Source organism: Furipterus horrens, unplaced genomic scaffold, assembly GCF_987537825.1.
Source record: "Furipterus horrens unplaced genomic scaffold, mFurHor1.1.pri manual_scaffold_5, whole genome shotgun sequence".
Classification (NCBI taxonomy): Eukaryota; Metazoa; Chordata; class Mammalia; order Chiroptera; family Furipteridae; genus Furipterus; species Furipterus horrens.
In genome coordinates, this window is record NW_028327175.1 from 159924724 (window position 1) to 159939294 (window position 14571).

Consider the following 14571-nt stretch of genomic DNA (forward strand, 5'->3'; position numbering starts at 1 on the left):
GTCCTTCTCCACCAGGCTGTGCCCTCACTTCACAGCAGCCTGATCACAAAGTCAGCCTCTCAATGTCAGGAGCAATGGCTTTGCTTCCAAGTCAGCACTTCACAGATGTTAATGTGCACTTGACCGCCCCTGGGCATCCTGTAAAGAGGTGAGTCCAGATCCATTAGGCCGAGGTGGGGCCTGAGACTGCCTTTCTGACCAGCTGCGGTGACGAGGTTGCTGCTGGTCCTCAGACCACACTTAGAGCCATGAAGGCCAAGGCACCTGGCAGAGCCTCTAGCCCCTTGCTTCTCAACCTGGAGCTCTTAAAAAACAGGGTGCCTGGCCCCACCCCTAGAATCTCTTTTAATTGACTTGGGGCATGGCCAGGCACTGATATCTTAAAAAAGCTCCTCAGGTGCTTCTGGTGGGTAGGTAGCCAGAGCTGACAGCCACTGGCCAGCACCCTGCTCAAGGGTGCTTACATTAGAAGCTCTTGGAGGGCAGGGACCTGATTCCAGAGGCAAGGGGCAGGCTTGGGAGGCCAAAGTGCCACAGCATTTGTGGTAGCTGCCTTCTAACTATTGGGGGCTTTGAGGGCATCAAGGGAGAGCACCTATGCCTGAGAGTCCCAGGCTAAAGGCATCTCTGCTCCTACTGACACCATCCGCCCGAGCCACAGATGGCACAGCACAGGAAGGACTGGCTGCTGGGAGCCAGTTTGCTAGGAGCTCCGTCCTCCTGCCCAGCAGCCCAGCAGCCCAGCTGGCTCAATGCGTGCCGTGGACGCCCCATCCTGGCACCCAGGAAACAGGCCTCCATGCTGAGTTAGAAGGCACGGGGCGCCCTCTGCTGGGAGGTTTGAGTAATTTCTCCGCAGGGATGCCTGGGTGCAGGAGACTCGAGATTCAGAAACTATGGTGGGAAGGGGTGCCGAGATGCACTTCCTCTAACCCTTCGAAATGGGGGAAGATCGGGGAGGTCAGACTGACTTGTGTCTCTTCTCAGTGTCCCAATTCCAGAGTGGCAAATATTTGCTTTCGCACCTCCAAATCACATCGAGAGTCTTCCTACCTCCACCTTCTCCTTATCATCATCAGGCCACATACGTGGCTCATGTTTAGAGGCAACAGGACTGCACACATGACTTTTGCTCTGAGTCCCCCACAATGCCTTGTCTGAACTTCCCTGTGGTTTCAGTGTGGGATCAGTATCAGGATTAACAGTGGGGGGAGTTAGAATTCTGTCTGGAGCCAGGCTCAGTGGTCAATCTATGGCCAAGTCTCGGATCATTCTCAGAGTCAAGGGTGGGCCTGTGTCTAGGGTCAAGGTTCAGTAACCAGAGAAGCACCGGGGACCAGGTCTACCTCATTACAGGTGATCGCCATGCATCCGCTCGTGATGAAAGAGGCTTGTATCTGGGAGACCCAGGCAGGCATGAACGTGGAGCCTGCCCCGGTTTTCTCCAGCTCTGCCAGGATGGTTCCTCTGAGTCTTCGCAATACTTAGGGGCCAAGCGTCCAGGCATCAGTACCCAGTGCATGAAGCAACCTCCTGGGCATGATCCCCAGAGAACCCAGTGCCTCACTGTAGTCTCTTCTGGCTTTGTCGTAAACACATGTTCTGGTCCAAAATGAGACCAGGTGACAGTGGGCCATACTGAGGGAGGGGAAGGGGCCCATCTAGCATTATTTTGGGGGGAGAATCGGCACATTGACAGGTGTGGTAACTGATGCTGCTTTAGGGCATGGATATGGAAGCTGAAGTCCGAGGTGGGTCTCACAGGTCTCTGAAGGTCCATCATGTGAGGGATCTGTCCTTGTGTTTGGTTTTCATCAGATTCTCAGGGGACCATAACCAAAAAAATAGTTAAGAATCCTTTCTTAGGCCCATAAGCTTTTTTAGAAAACTGTTTTTTATAGCTTTATTGAAGTATAACTAACAAATGACACATTGCATATTTATAGTGTCCACTTTGATATATTTTGATATAGGCATATATCATGAAATGATCATCACAATCAAAATAATGCACATGTCCATCATCCTACAAACTGATCTCCTTTCTGTTTCTCAAGATTAGTTTGCATGTTCTAGAATTTTATATTAAAGTACAGTATGTTCTTTGGGGGGGTTGAATTTCTTTCACTCAACCTAATTATTTTGATAGTCATCTATGCTGCTGTGTATACCAATAGTTCATTACTTTTTATTACCAAGTGGTATTCTATTGTGTGTATATACCACAATTTCTATATTCATTCATCTGTGGATGGACATTTGAGTGGTTTCCAGTTTTTGGCTACTATGAATAAAGATGCTATGAACATTCATGAATATATATTTGTCTGTACATATGCTTTCATTTCTTTGGGTAAATACCTAGGAGTGGAATTAAACTGCCAACTTGTTTTCCAAAATGGTTGCACCATTTTGCATTTCTACTAGTAGTTCATGAGAATTCCAGTTGCCCTATATCCTGGACAACATTGGGATGGTTAGGCTTTAAAAGCCACTTTTAATCTGTCTGTCCAGATTCCTATCAAGGTACCATTGGCATATTTCACAGAACTTGAACAAATATTCCAAAAATTTATATGGAACCACAAGAGATCCTAAATATCCACAGCAATCTTGAGAAAGAAGAACAAATTGGGGGAATTATGCTACCTGATATCAAACTATATTACAAGGCCATAGTAATCAAAACAGCATGGTACTGGCATACAAACACATACAGATCAATGGAACAGAATAGAGCCCAGAAATAAACCTACACCTTTATGACAAAAACATACAATGGGGTAAAGACAGTTTATTCCATAAATGATGTTGAAAAAATTGGACAGATATGTGGTAAAAATTGAAACTAGACCACTTTCTTACAACATACACAAGAATTAAAGACTTGAATGTTAGACTGGAAACCATAAAAATCCTAGAAGAAAACATAGGCAGTAAGATCTTGGACATTTCTCATAGCAATATTTTTTCTGCTATATCTCCTTAGGCAAAGGAAACAAAAGCAAAAAAATAAACAGATGGGACTACATCAAACTAAAAAGTTTGCACAGCAAAGGAAATCATCAACAAAATAAAAGACAACCCACTGAATGGGAGAACATGTTTGCCAACATCTGATAAAGGTCAATATCCAAAATTTATGAAGATCTTATACAGCTCAATACCAAATAAACTAAACAATCCAATTTAAAAATGGCCAAAGTACCTGAATAGACACTTCTCCCAAGACATATGAAAAGATGCTCAATGTCACTAATCATCAAAGAAATGCAAAGTTAAACCACAATGAGGTATCACCTCACACCAGTCAGAATGGCCATCATCAATAAAGCAACAGAGTGTTGGCGAGGATGCGGAGAAAAGGGGAACCTTAGTGCAGTGTTGGTGGGAATGCAGACTGGTGCAGCCACTGGGGAAAGCAGTGTGGAGTGACCTCAAAAAATTAGAAATGAAACTGCCTTATGACCCAGTGATTCCATTTTGGGAAATTTGATATGAAGAAGTGTTAGAGCTCAATAAGAAGACAACAAACAACTCAATTTTTTAAGTGGATAAAAATTTGAACAGACATTTCACCAAAGATTTAGATGATGAATGAGCATATGGAAAAATGCTCAACATCACTAGTCATTAGACAAATGCAAATAAAAAACACAATGAGATACCACTACTCACCCACTGGAATGGCTAAAAATGCCTTTTTTTTCTTCTTTTTACCACCCCACGTCAAGTCTCTTTGCATCACCATTTATCCTCCCTATACTCTCTTGTACCTCCCCCCACCCTCTTTCTTTCTGGTTATCATTCATCATACCAGAGTTTTGATCTGTCTATGAGTTTGTTTGTTTGCTTGTTTTGGCTTAATCCCTTCACCTTTTTCTCCCAACCCCACAACCCCCCTCCCCTCTTACAGCTGTCAGTCTGTTCTCTGTATCTATGAGTCTGTTTCTATTTTGTTTGTTAGTTTATTTTGTTAATTATATTCCACATATAAGTGAAATCATATGGTTCTCATCTTATTTCACTTATCATAATGCTCTCCTGGCCCATTTATGCTGTTGCAAAGGGTAAGATTTTCTTTTTCATGGCAGAGTAGTATTCCACTGTGTAAATGTACCACAGCTTTTTTATCCACGATCTACTGACGGGCACTTGGGTAGCTTCCAAATCTTGGCTATTGTATGAGGTCTGTCTGGAAAAAGTCCAGCCATTGTTAATATAACGAAAATGGTTTGTGCAACATCAATGTAACCTGGCAGCCAAGGAGAGCGTACTGGAATGTGCATGCATGAACAATGACAACTTCACTGTACTAGTCAGTGGGGTTGGTAGATGCTGTTGAATGAGCACACATACTGTGTGGCTGTTGCATTCAAAATGATTAAGCAAGTAAAGCAATAAGTCTGCATCAAATTTTGTGTTAAGCTTGAACATTCCTTTGTGGAAACTATTCAGATGGTTCAAAAGGCCACAGTATGAGAAACTGATGATTGGCAGCTTCATCATGACAGCACACCTGCCCATGCATCACATTTTGTACAGGGTTTTTTGGTGAAAAGTCAAATCACCCAGGTGACTCAGCCCCACTACAGTCTAAATTTGGCACTCTGTGAGTTCTGGCTTTTCCCAAAACTTAAATCACCTTTGAAAGAGAAAAGATTTCAGACTGTAGATGAGATTCAGAAAAATACAATGGGACGGCTGATGGCAATTGGGAGAACTGTGTGAGGTGCTAAGGTACCTACTTTGAAGGGGATTGAGACATCATTGTCTTATGTACAATGTTTCTTGTATCTTGTATCTTCTTCAATAAATGTCTCTGTTTTTCATATTACATGGCTGGATACCTTCTAGACAGATCTCATAAATACAATGAATTTTTTAATATTGATCTTGAATTCTACAATCTTCTAATTCACTTATTAATTCTAGTAGCTTTTTGTAGGATCTGTAGGATTTTCTATGTAGATAACCATATTATCTACAAATAAATACAGTTTCTCTTCTTCCTTTTCAATGTAGATAATTTTCTAATTTCATTTGCTTGTCTTATTGCACTGGCTTAGACCCCTGTACAACATTAAATAGGAATGGCAAGAGTGTACTTTCTTGCCTTGTTTCCAGTCATGCATAACAGGGGAGGTACTCAAGTCTTCATTGATCCTTGGTAAGTTCTGGACAAGTTCAAAGGGCTGACCTTTTACTGCTGGTTGGAGGACCCTGAAGTTAGCCTTGGGCAGTGTGCTCTTCTTTCTTGTTTGGTCCATTCCTCATGGAGGCTGCAAGTGCCTTGAGGGCAGAAATGGTGTGACTGACTCCAGTTCCTATGCCATGCCTGGCATGGTGCTCAGCTTGACAGATCCTCTCTGACAACCAGGTCACGATATCATGCAGAAGGGGTCTGTGTGTATGTCCCTTTAGCTCCACCCCCTTTGCTTTTCTCCTAAACCAAAGGTAGTCATTCTTCCCTCCTCTCCTCTCCCCACTCCAGAAACCTGAATGGAAGGAGACATGAAAGAAAAGGGCTCAGGTTTTGCCAGCGTCCAGCATCGGGTTACTTTCACGAAGAGTCCTCATTCAAAAATAAACCTGAGGGGATGCGGGGAAGAGGGTGACAGAGACAGGAGGGAGCTGTTAGCATAGCTCTGCTTCCAGGTTGTATTTTTAGGGCTGGCATTCAGGCTTGGCCTTGGGACAAGCGGCTGGAAAATGCAAGGCATTTCCTCTTCCTGTCCACTGAGACACTGTGTGTGTGAGTGTGTGTGTGAGGGCCCCTGCCACTTCCCACTTAGCATCTCTGAATAGCAAACAAAATCCACTTCCTCCAAAGGCTGGCTCCATTCTTGGCCCCACTGACCACCAGCCCTTCCAGCCCTGGCTCATCCTGGGACTCTCTCCAGGTCCCTGGTCCCTCCAAGACCACTGCACACGCTGGGTCCTGTGGGGAGAGAAGCCCCTTGCTCCTTTGGTGGACGCATTGCTCTCACAGTGCTGAGCAGCTCACCTGCGGTGTGAGGGTGGATTCTGCACTCTCTGAGGTCCTGGGGGGGATATTTTAGGAGGACTCAGTGATGAACTATCAGGTTCATTTGCTCACTCATTTACTCAGTACTCGCAGTGTGCTGTGTGTGAGTTACTTAAACATTCTGTGCCTTGGTTTCCCCATTTGTAAGTGGGCATAATAATAGAGCCTGCTTCAAAAGGGTATTGAGAGGATTCGATGAGTTAATGTTTGTAAAGTGATTAAAACAGTGCCTGGCAGATAGCAAGGGCCCAGTAAAGGTTAGCTGTTGTTATTTGAATGTCTACCGCATACCAGCCTTGATCTTGGGCTGGGGCCGGGGCTGCAGTGGTGAACCAGATACACACTCTCTATTCTGTTGGAGACCTGGTTGCTGCCCCAACCAGGGCCCAGCTTCGTCTCCATGGATTAGAAGTTCTCCTTGACGCACTACAAGGTGATGAAATACATAATCAGTGACACAATGATATCAATGTTATTGGTACTTTGGGCAACTCTGGCTGGCTTTGCAAAGTTGTTTTGCTTATGTAAAGTTATTTCACTTTTTAAAGTCTTATTTTTCTTATTTGTAAAATGAGAGGAAGAACAGTTAAAATGGAAGGCAGCCCTGGTTGGGGTGATGGGAAAACCAGAATCACTGGGTCAAGTTGACAAAGAAGGAAAATAGACTTGTCTCCACTCTCTATGAGAACTGTAGGAGCTGGACAGCCACGGGTTCCAACAGCGTCTCAGCCCCTTAGTGGCTGGGTGACATGGGGAAGGCACTTGACGTCTCTGTGTCTCAGTTACCCAATTTGTTATAAGGGACGAGAAGTAATAGCATCTACTTCAGGGGGTGCTGCAAGGATCCAGTGAGTTTATACATACAGTGCCTACAGCAGTGTTTGGTATGTAAGAGCACAAGCATTCACCCCAACCTCATTTTTCAAGAGCATTATCTATCCCTTGGTGAGTTTTCTTCCATGTGTCAGGAACCTCTTTCAAACTCTACAGTCTTGGTTCACTCATAAGAGGCTTGATCTGGAAGAGACAGAGCCACCCATGGGTCAGGGGTGGTGGTGGTGTCTGAGTATGTGTTTTTAGTATAAGGGAGGGGGTTGGGGTGTGGCATGTGTGGGGCAGTCCTGGCTGTGTGCACTGACGTTTTTAGCCTGAGTATGTGGGTATCTACTTTTCCATCTCTGGCTAAGGGTAAGGTTTTTACTGCATTCTACTAGTGAAAACTTTCATTCCACCCATCCACCCACCTGTCCATCTACTCATTCATCCATCTACCCATCCACTCATGCATCAGCCTCCTATTTAAAGACTAATTTGACTATCGCAAGGACCTAATAGGTAGATATAGCTGCACCTATTGAACAATAACTCTCACTCCCTTCCCCTCAACCCGGGGCAACCACCATTCTACTTTCTGTCTCTCTGAATATGACTACTCTATGTCCCTCATATAAGTGGATTCATATAGTATTTGTTCTTTTTGTGACTGGCTTATATCATGAAGCATAATGTCCTCAAGGTTCATCCTTGTTGGAGTATATGTCAGAATTTTCTTCCTTTTTTAAAGCTGAATACTACTTCACTTTATGCATACACCACTATTCATTCATTCACTCATCACTGGACATTGGGCTGCTTCCACTTTTTGGCTATTGTGGAAATAGGTGCACAAATATCTATTTGAGTCCCTGCTTTCAATTCTTTTGGGTATATACCCAGAAGTGGAATTGCTGGGTCATATCAGAATTGTATTTAAAATTTTTTAGGAACTGCTATAATGTTTTCCACAGCAGCTATACCATTCTAAGGGTCTTCCTTTTAACAGGAGGTTGTGCCGTGATGTCTTAGGCCCCCCAGATGAAGGGCCCACCGCATGCACCTAGTTTCCTTCCTTCCCCATTACAAGGGTTATCACGATGCTCTTCTTTCCCACTGCCACACTGGCTGTGAGGTGGCGTTGTTGTCTCCTCTTGCAGAAGAGGATGCTGAGCCTCAGATTCTATGGTGGGCAGCTGTTCTCTCTGTCCTGCCTCCATTGGCCTCCTCCTGGCTTTCCCCCTGGGGAGCCACCCCTTCTACACTCTCAGTGAGCGCTGATCCAGGGCAAATAGACATTCTGTTTCTTCTGGCCATGGTGATTAATTCATCAAGAGTTTCATAACCCAAACCCGGCCATCCAGAGCCTGTGAGCATCTTTAGGAAATTTGCTAAGTGTTTGCAGAAGTAGAATTTGCTTCCAACTGGGGTTGCTAAGCAGACAGGATGTGAGCCTTCAGCCATGGGTGGCACTCCTACCACTCCTTAGCACGACCATAACGGAGCATGAGGCAATCCAAAACCCCGAGCCAAGAGCTGGGAAGACATAGATGACAGACAGTGTCATTTGGGTGCTCAGATCTAATGGTACCTGAAGCTATTAGATCTATTCCTGGACTTTTCAATTTCAGGAGCAAATAAAAAATCTACTTTTCAACTTAAGCAATTGAATTGAAATTTTCTCCTTTGCATCTGAAGGGAATCCCATCTAATTCAGAAGTTAAGAAATTTGCCCACCATCACTCACCCAGAAAATAGTGGTGCTGAAAACTCAAATCCTTAAAGGAGTCCCTGGCTTAGATCTGGATCCCAGCTCAGGATCAGGACTCAACATTGTCCAACTCTCATTCAGAACCCTGGGTCAGCTTGATATCAGGATGCAGCGTTTGGGACAGGAGCTCCAATATGGCTGAAGAATTGCAGGAACCAGGATGGCCATAAAGCACATGCTTGGGCGCTCAACCCACATGGAGTTGGCAGGTTACAGTCCATGGGCCAAATCCAGCCCACACCCCATTTGTGTACAGCTCACAAGTGAGGAATGCTTTTTACATTTTAAATGGCTGGAAAAAAAAATCAAACGAAGACTATTTTGTGACATGTGAAAATTATGACATTCAAATCACATCATCCGTAGAGAATGCTTTCTGGCCCACAGCCACGCTCGTTCTTTACATGGAGTCATGGTCAATTGTGACTGTCCAGCCCTTTACAGAAAATGTTCCCCAACCCCTGACATACCCTGAGCTTCCCACCTCAGTTTTCCACGTGTCTTTCCCAAAACCACGCATCATGTTCTTTCCTGCTTCCTCTTCTTCCAGCTCTGGTCCTGAGAGAAGCAGGATCCTCACGAAACCAGCAAATGCATGGAAAGCACTCAGCAGCACCTGAGACCTGGCACATTGTTAGTGCTCAGGATTGGAAAAGGTGCCTTAAGTGACCTGATTTAGTAGTTAAAGACATAACCTACATGGTGTTTCTGTATTCTGGCTCTGTCACCTTCTCTCTGTGTGACTCTGGGCAAGTTACTTCACCTCTGGCCTCAGGGCTTCCTGCAAAAGAAGAATAGTATTTACCTCTTGGGGCTCTTGTGACATTCAAATTAGATGTTACATGTACAGTGCTTCCAAGGGTGCTTGGCTCAAAGGAAATGCTCAGTTAGATCCTAAATGCTGTTATTATTAATCTCCATGGAGGGTGTTGGGCTCTGCTTATAACTGAGCCTGGAGGGTCTACCCTGTGGTCCCCCAGCAAGGCTAAGACTGTGCTGAGGGCAAAGATCTGGCCTCTTGACTCAGAACCATCATGTCAGGTTGGGGATTCATGATGAGCCCAGCAGGAGTTAGCAGAGGTCTCAGAGCCAGTGGCTGAGGTGGGGCCTGAAAACAGGAGATCCTTGAGTTGGCCTCCACCTGCAAAGGTGAGTGTGTGTGTGTGTGTGTGTGTGTGTGTAGCTGAATGAGATTGACTCACTTGGGTTCAGTGCAGAACAAAGCAGAGGGCAAGATAGTGATGCAACCTGAATAATGGGTGGGAGGGTTGCCTTGTGGATGGACCATCAAATTCTCAACTCCAGCCATCTCCTCTTTGCTTAGTTTGCTCAACCTCTCAGCTTGAGAGTGAGATGAATGAATATAGGCAGTAGTGAAGGGTTCACTGGACTTCTGTCCAGGTTTAAGGCCATCTAGACATTCTGAGGCTCTTGGGAGGAGAGATCTCTGCAGGCCTGCTGCCTTCCCAGGGTGAGCTGAGTAGCTGGGCCTGGCTGTCCAGCCTGCCCTCACCTGGCCCAGGCCCAGTCCCCTTCTCGGCATCACTGCAGTGTGTTCCAGGCCGGAGCCCAGCCATGTAACTCCCTGTGGGTACAAGCATCTACTCTGTCACACAGAGAACAGGGTGGGGTCAGGAGGACCTTTCTGGGTCACTTCAGCACCTGTTTTTCCCCAGTATCGAAGAGGTGACAGAAGAGCAGTGAGCTATAAAGAACCCAGCCTTGGGTGCCAAGTGCTCTCTCTCTCTCTCTCTCACACACGCACACACACACACGCACACATGCATGCACTTTCTCTGATGACATGCATACCCAAGCACGCACTCCTAGACAGACACACTGACAGAGAAGCACACACACTCATGCGCCTCCTCTCTCTCTCTCTCTCTCTCTCTTTCACACACACACATCCTGCTGGCACCACCTGACCTGACCAATTAGCTTTACTCCTGTGCTTGTCTGAGGCCAGAGCAGGCTGACGTCAGCCTTCCAGCGTGACTGTGAGAACCAGGTCCAAGGGACATCACACAGAGGCCAACAGAAGTTCAGCAGGTTCTTACACACCACCTGGGCCAGTGGCTCCCATACCTGCAAGCCCACCACAGGGGCCTTTGTTAAACATTCGCAGGCCCGGTTCCCACCTGATACCTGGAGAATCAGAATCTTGATGCTAGTGATAGTGACCAGGGTGAGAAGGCTGGGGTTCTGCTGCTGGTCAGGCTTAGTGACCATCGATGTAGCCCAGCCCCTTTACTGTTCAAGTGCCGGAACCAAGGCCGAGAGAGGGAGAGTGACTTCCCCAAGACTGCACAGCAATCACATAGGAGAGCGAAGACTAGATCCCAGGTCTCCTCCTTTGCAGAGATCCTGTGCCATTTCCTGTCCCCCACAAGCCCCAACTGTCTCTCCTGACCTGCCTCTGGCAAGGCGGCCAGCCCATAGCAGGCAGTGTCCTGGGTCAGGGGACTGTCTCCATCTCCCCTTTCCCGTGGGAGGGCCCTTGGTTGGCGGCCCAGCTTAGGGAAGGCAAAGGCTGGGCCCCCTGCAATCACAGATGTTCACCACAACACGCTGCGCCCCCCGCCCCACTGCTGGGGAAGGCCGGAAAAGGGAGTCCACATGCTGCCCAAACATCTGGACGTCACAGAGAGAGCCAAGATGCACCATCCAGATGTTTTCAAAGCTCCATGCCGGGTGTCAGCTGAGAGCGGACACTTGGGTAGAGGTGAATTCTGTGTCAGAGGGGAGGGGGTGGATTTTGTTCAGAGATTAAGGGTAGTGTTGGCACAAAGCAGGGAATGAGGGTGCGGACTTCGTCCTTGTGTGTGAAGTGGGGCAGGTGGGCCTGTTTGGGCAGGATTCAGATCCCAAGGGCAGCAGCCAGGTGGCATTAACAATAATAGCTACCATTTGTTGAGCACTCACTATGTGCCAAATGCTGTTCTGTGCTTTGCACATATCATCTCACTTAACACTGACAAGCACCCCTTGGGGCTATTACTGTTCTTATTCTCTAGGCCGCCAGGATAACGGGACATTATGTCCCTGGCCCAGGCTCACTCAGAGAGCCAGTGGCTGGGCTCCCAGGAAATCGGGTGCAGGTCACCATTGCACACCATGCCCTGTCCCATGAGCACCCCAGTGGCTTCTAGGGCCCTGTCCCAGCGTGCCCTTCCCCCCAACATCATTTGCATATAAGGGATTTTCATAGAGAATCTGGGAATCTGGGAGGTGCCCCCTTGCCTTGAGGTTGGGGCTTAGGGAGAGAAAGGTAGTAGGAATCTAAGCTGGACCCTCCTTCCAGGCTGGTGGGTGGCTGCAGGGGGCAGGGGGGTGCCAAGTGTCCCAAGGCTTCTGAGGCAGAGGCTGCTACCCAAAGGAAAAGTGAGCTCCCTGCTGCAGGGCCCAGCTGAGGCCACAGGGCTATTTATTTCTCTGCCTGTAAGCCTTTAAGTCATCTGTTTACACAGTGAGGAAAGGGGCTGGGCTCGCATCCCGGCCCAGTGCCCTCCCTCCCCCAGATGCTGAGCCTTGCAGGCTGAGCCATGGATGCCCCTGACAGACAGTGGTGGTGGGGGCTCTGGAGCCAGCATCGTGAGCCACTGGGGGACACCGCCCTCAGGTCTCTGGCCGGGATGCTGGCCATCCCAGGGCCAGTCTCCTCCCTTCTTCCCACCCCCGGTGGAAGGCTAACTGGGCCTGAAAGTGGGGCAGCCTGCCCCACCATGTCCGCTTCTAGCCGTCCTGTCTCTGTACCTCCTCACCCACCCATCCACCGCAGTGCTTCACTCACAGGCATCCAGCTCCGAGCTTCCCTGTTTCCTCATCCCAATATCCAGGCAGGTTCTCAAGAGCAGCAGGCACCCGCCACTTACACCCTGGTGAGGATGTCCTGCCTTCCTTCTCCCTGGGGCACAGAAGATGTTATCTCATCGTAAGAGATCATGTGGGGCCCTGGCCGAGTGTCTTAGCTGTTCCGTTCACCAAGAGGTTGTGGGTTCGATTCCCTGTCAGGGCACATACCTAGGTTGCAGGTTCAATTTCCAGTTGAGGCACATACAGGAGCAACAGATCAAATGTTTCTCTCTCTCAAATCAATAAATATCCTCAGATGAGGATTTGAGAGAGAGAGAGAGAGATCATTAGGGGAAGGTGACATAGGGTGATAGGCCAGGAATGCAGTGGGGGGACCAGAGAAGCAGGCTCTGCTCATAAAGACTGCTGTGGCCCCTTCATTTCATAAACATGTCTCAAGATCAAGGACAGCCATGAGCTGGGGCAGGGCACACATACATGGGAAGAAGACAAGGCTTGGCCTCAAGGATCAGGGGAGCTGTAAGTACGTGAGTAATCCACGGAAGTCCTCACAGGAGTCTGCCCTGTGCACAGTAGAAACAACTGGAATCATCTGAGGGAGGCCTCACAGAAGAGGAGACATTTGAAGGGGATCTGGGAGAATGAGTACTTTCCTCAGTTAGAGAATGGGAACTCCAGTGTATGCAAAAGTAAGGAGACCCCCAACTCAGCAAACAGGAGGAAGAGTAGACAGAATATTCAGCATGCCTACTAGGAGGGCAAGGCCAAAAGCATGGGTGGGACTGGGTCAGAATGGGCCTTGAGTGTTGCCCAAGAGTTATAGGCAATGGGAAGTCACTGAGGGTTTCAAACAAAGGAGCGACAGGAACACAGTACTGATTAAGAAAGAAATCCAAACAGGGGAGGTGAGAGGCAGGAAGACCCTCAGGAGGCCTGTGAGTGAGGTAAGGTGAGCCAGACCCAGGGTGGGGGCAGAGGTATGGGGAGGCTTCCGAGGATGCCAGCTGTCCCCTCAAGTCACCAGGTCACCAGTCAGACACAAGCTGCACTGTGTGGTAGGAAGAGCACTGGTGTGAGAGTCAGGAAGCCTGGCTCTCCCATAATCCACTGCACGTCCAGGGAAGGCCTTCTCCCCTCTCTGGGGCCCCTTTCCTCCTCTGAATGGTGAGTGGTTTGCATGAGACTACATCAAGGCACCCCTTATTCTGCAGCTTGTAAACCCAAGACTGGAAGCTCCAGCCTGCCTCAGGCCCCAGCCTTCCATGAGAGACACCTGGGGTTAAGGGGAGGCGGATGTTTCAGTCCTGGCCAAGGATGACCAGAGGGGGCCCACTTCCCCACACCGCTCAGCCTGCCTGCCACAGCCACAGAGCAGCAGGGACCCGCTAAGTCACTGCCTCCTGCCTCTCCCCATGCGGTAGGGCAGCCCTGCCTGGCCCACCAGGGGGTTGCCTGCCCCTCACATCACCCCTCCATTTGTCCTATTCTAGAAAGGCAAGGCAAGGCTCCTTGAGTGAGAAACCGATGGCAAGTTCCTGAGGGCAAGTACTGGGTGGGCCTAGTTCATTGCTTCCTTTCCACCCTGCTGAGGAAGGCCAAGGCCTCCAGAATGTTCCTACTCCATGAAGTCCTGCAGGCAGAGGACGTGGAGCTGCTCAGAGCCTTTGGGACCCCTGAGGGCAGAACAAGAGGACATGAGATGCCCCAGGAGCGGGGGAGCCATGAGGAGGCAGGCCAGCAGGGGCCTTTGAACCTCTCCTCCTGTGGGGAACTGCCCGGCAAGGGACCCAGACATTTGGCTTCCAGGCCTGGATTTAGTTCTGATTCACGGAGTGACTTCAGAGAAGAATACTGCAAGAAAAATTCTTGTTTTTCTTCCTCTTCATCCTCCCGCTTCAAAGGGAAGGAGAAACGATGGCAGTTACAGTCAGCTCTGTTAACGTAAATGTTGGGTGCCGCAAATGGTGCCGGACGGGCAGGTAAACCCAATGCCTCGGGTCTGCTTTGACATCAAACATACGCATGCACACACCAGGATGCCTTCCCTTGACTCCTCCAATTCTGCCAATGCAGTTAGACTTTTTGATACCCAAGGCCCAAGAAGAGGCCCCAGGTTACTGGTTCCCTGATGAGTCTGAGGGGT

The 14571-nt window shown here is 48.2% G+C and overlaps 1 pseudogene; it reads right to left on the reverse strand.

Annotated features, from left to right (window-relative positions):
* LOC150010216 (spliceosome-associated protein CWC15 homolog pseudogene) overlaps nucleotides 1–10844 on the reverse strand; it is a 43816-nt pseudogene extending 32972 nt beyond the window's left edge.
* Between the last annotated feature and the right edge of the window lie 3727 nt (nucleotides 10845–14571).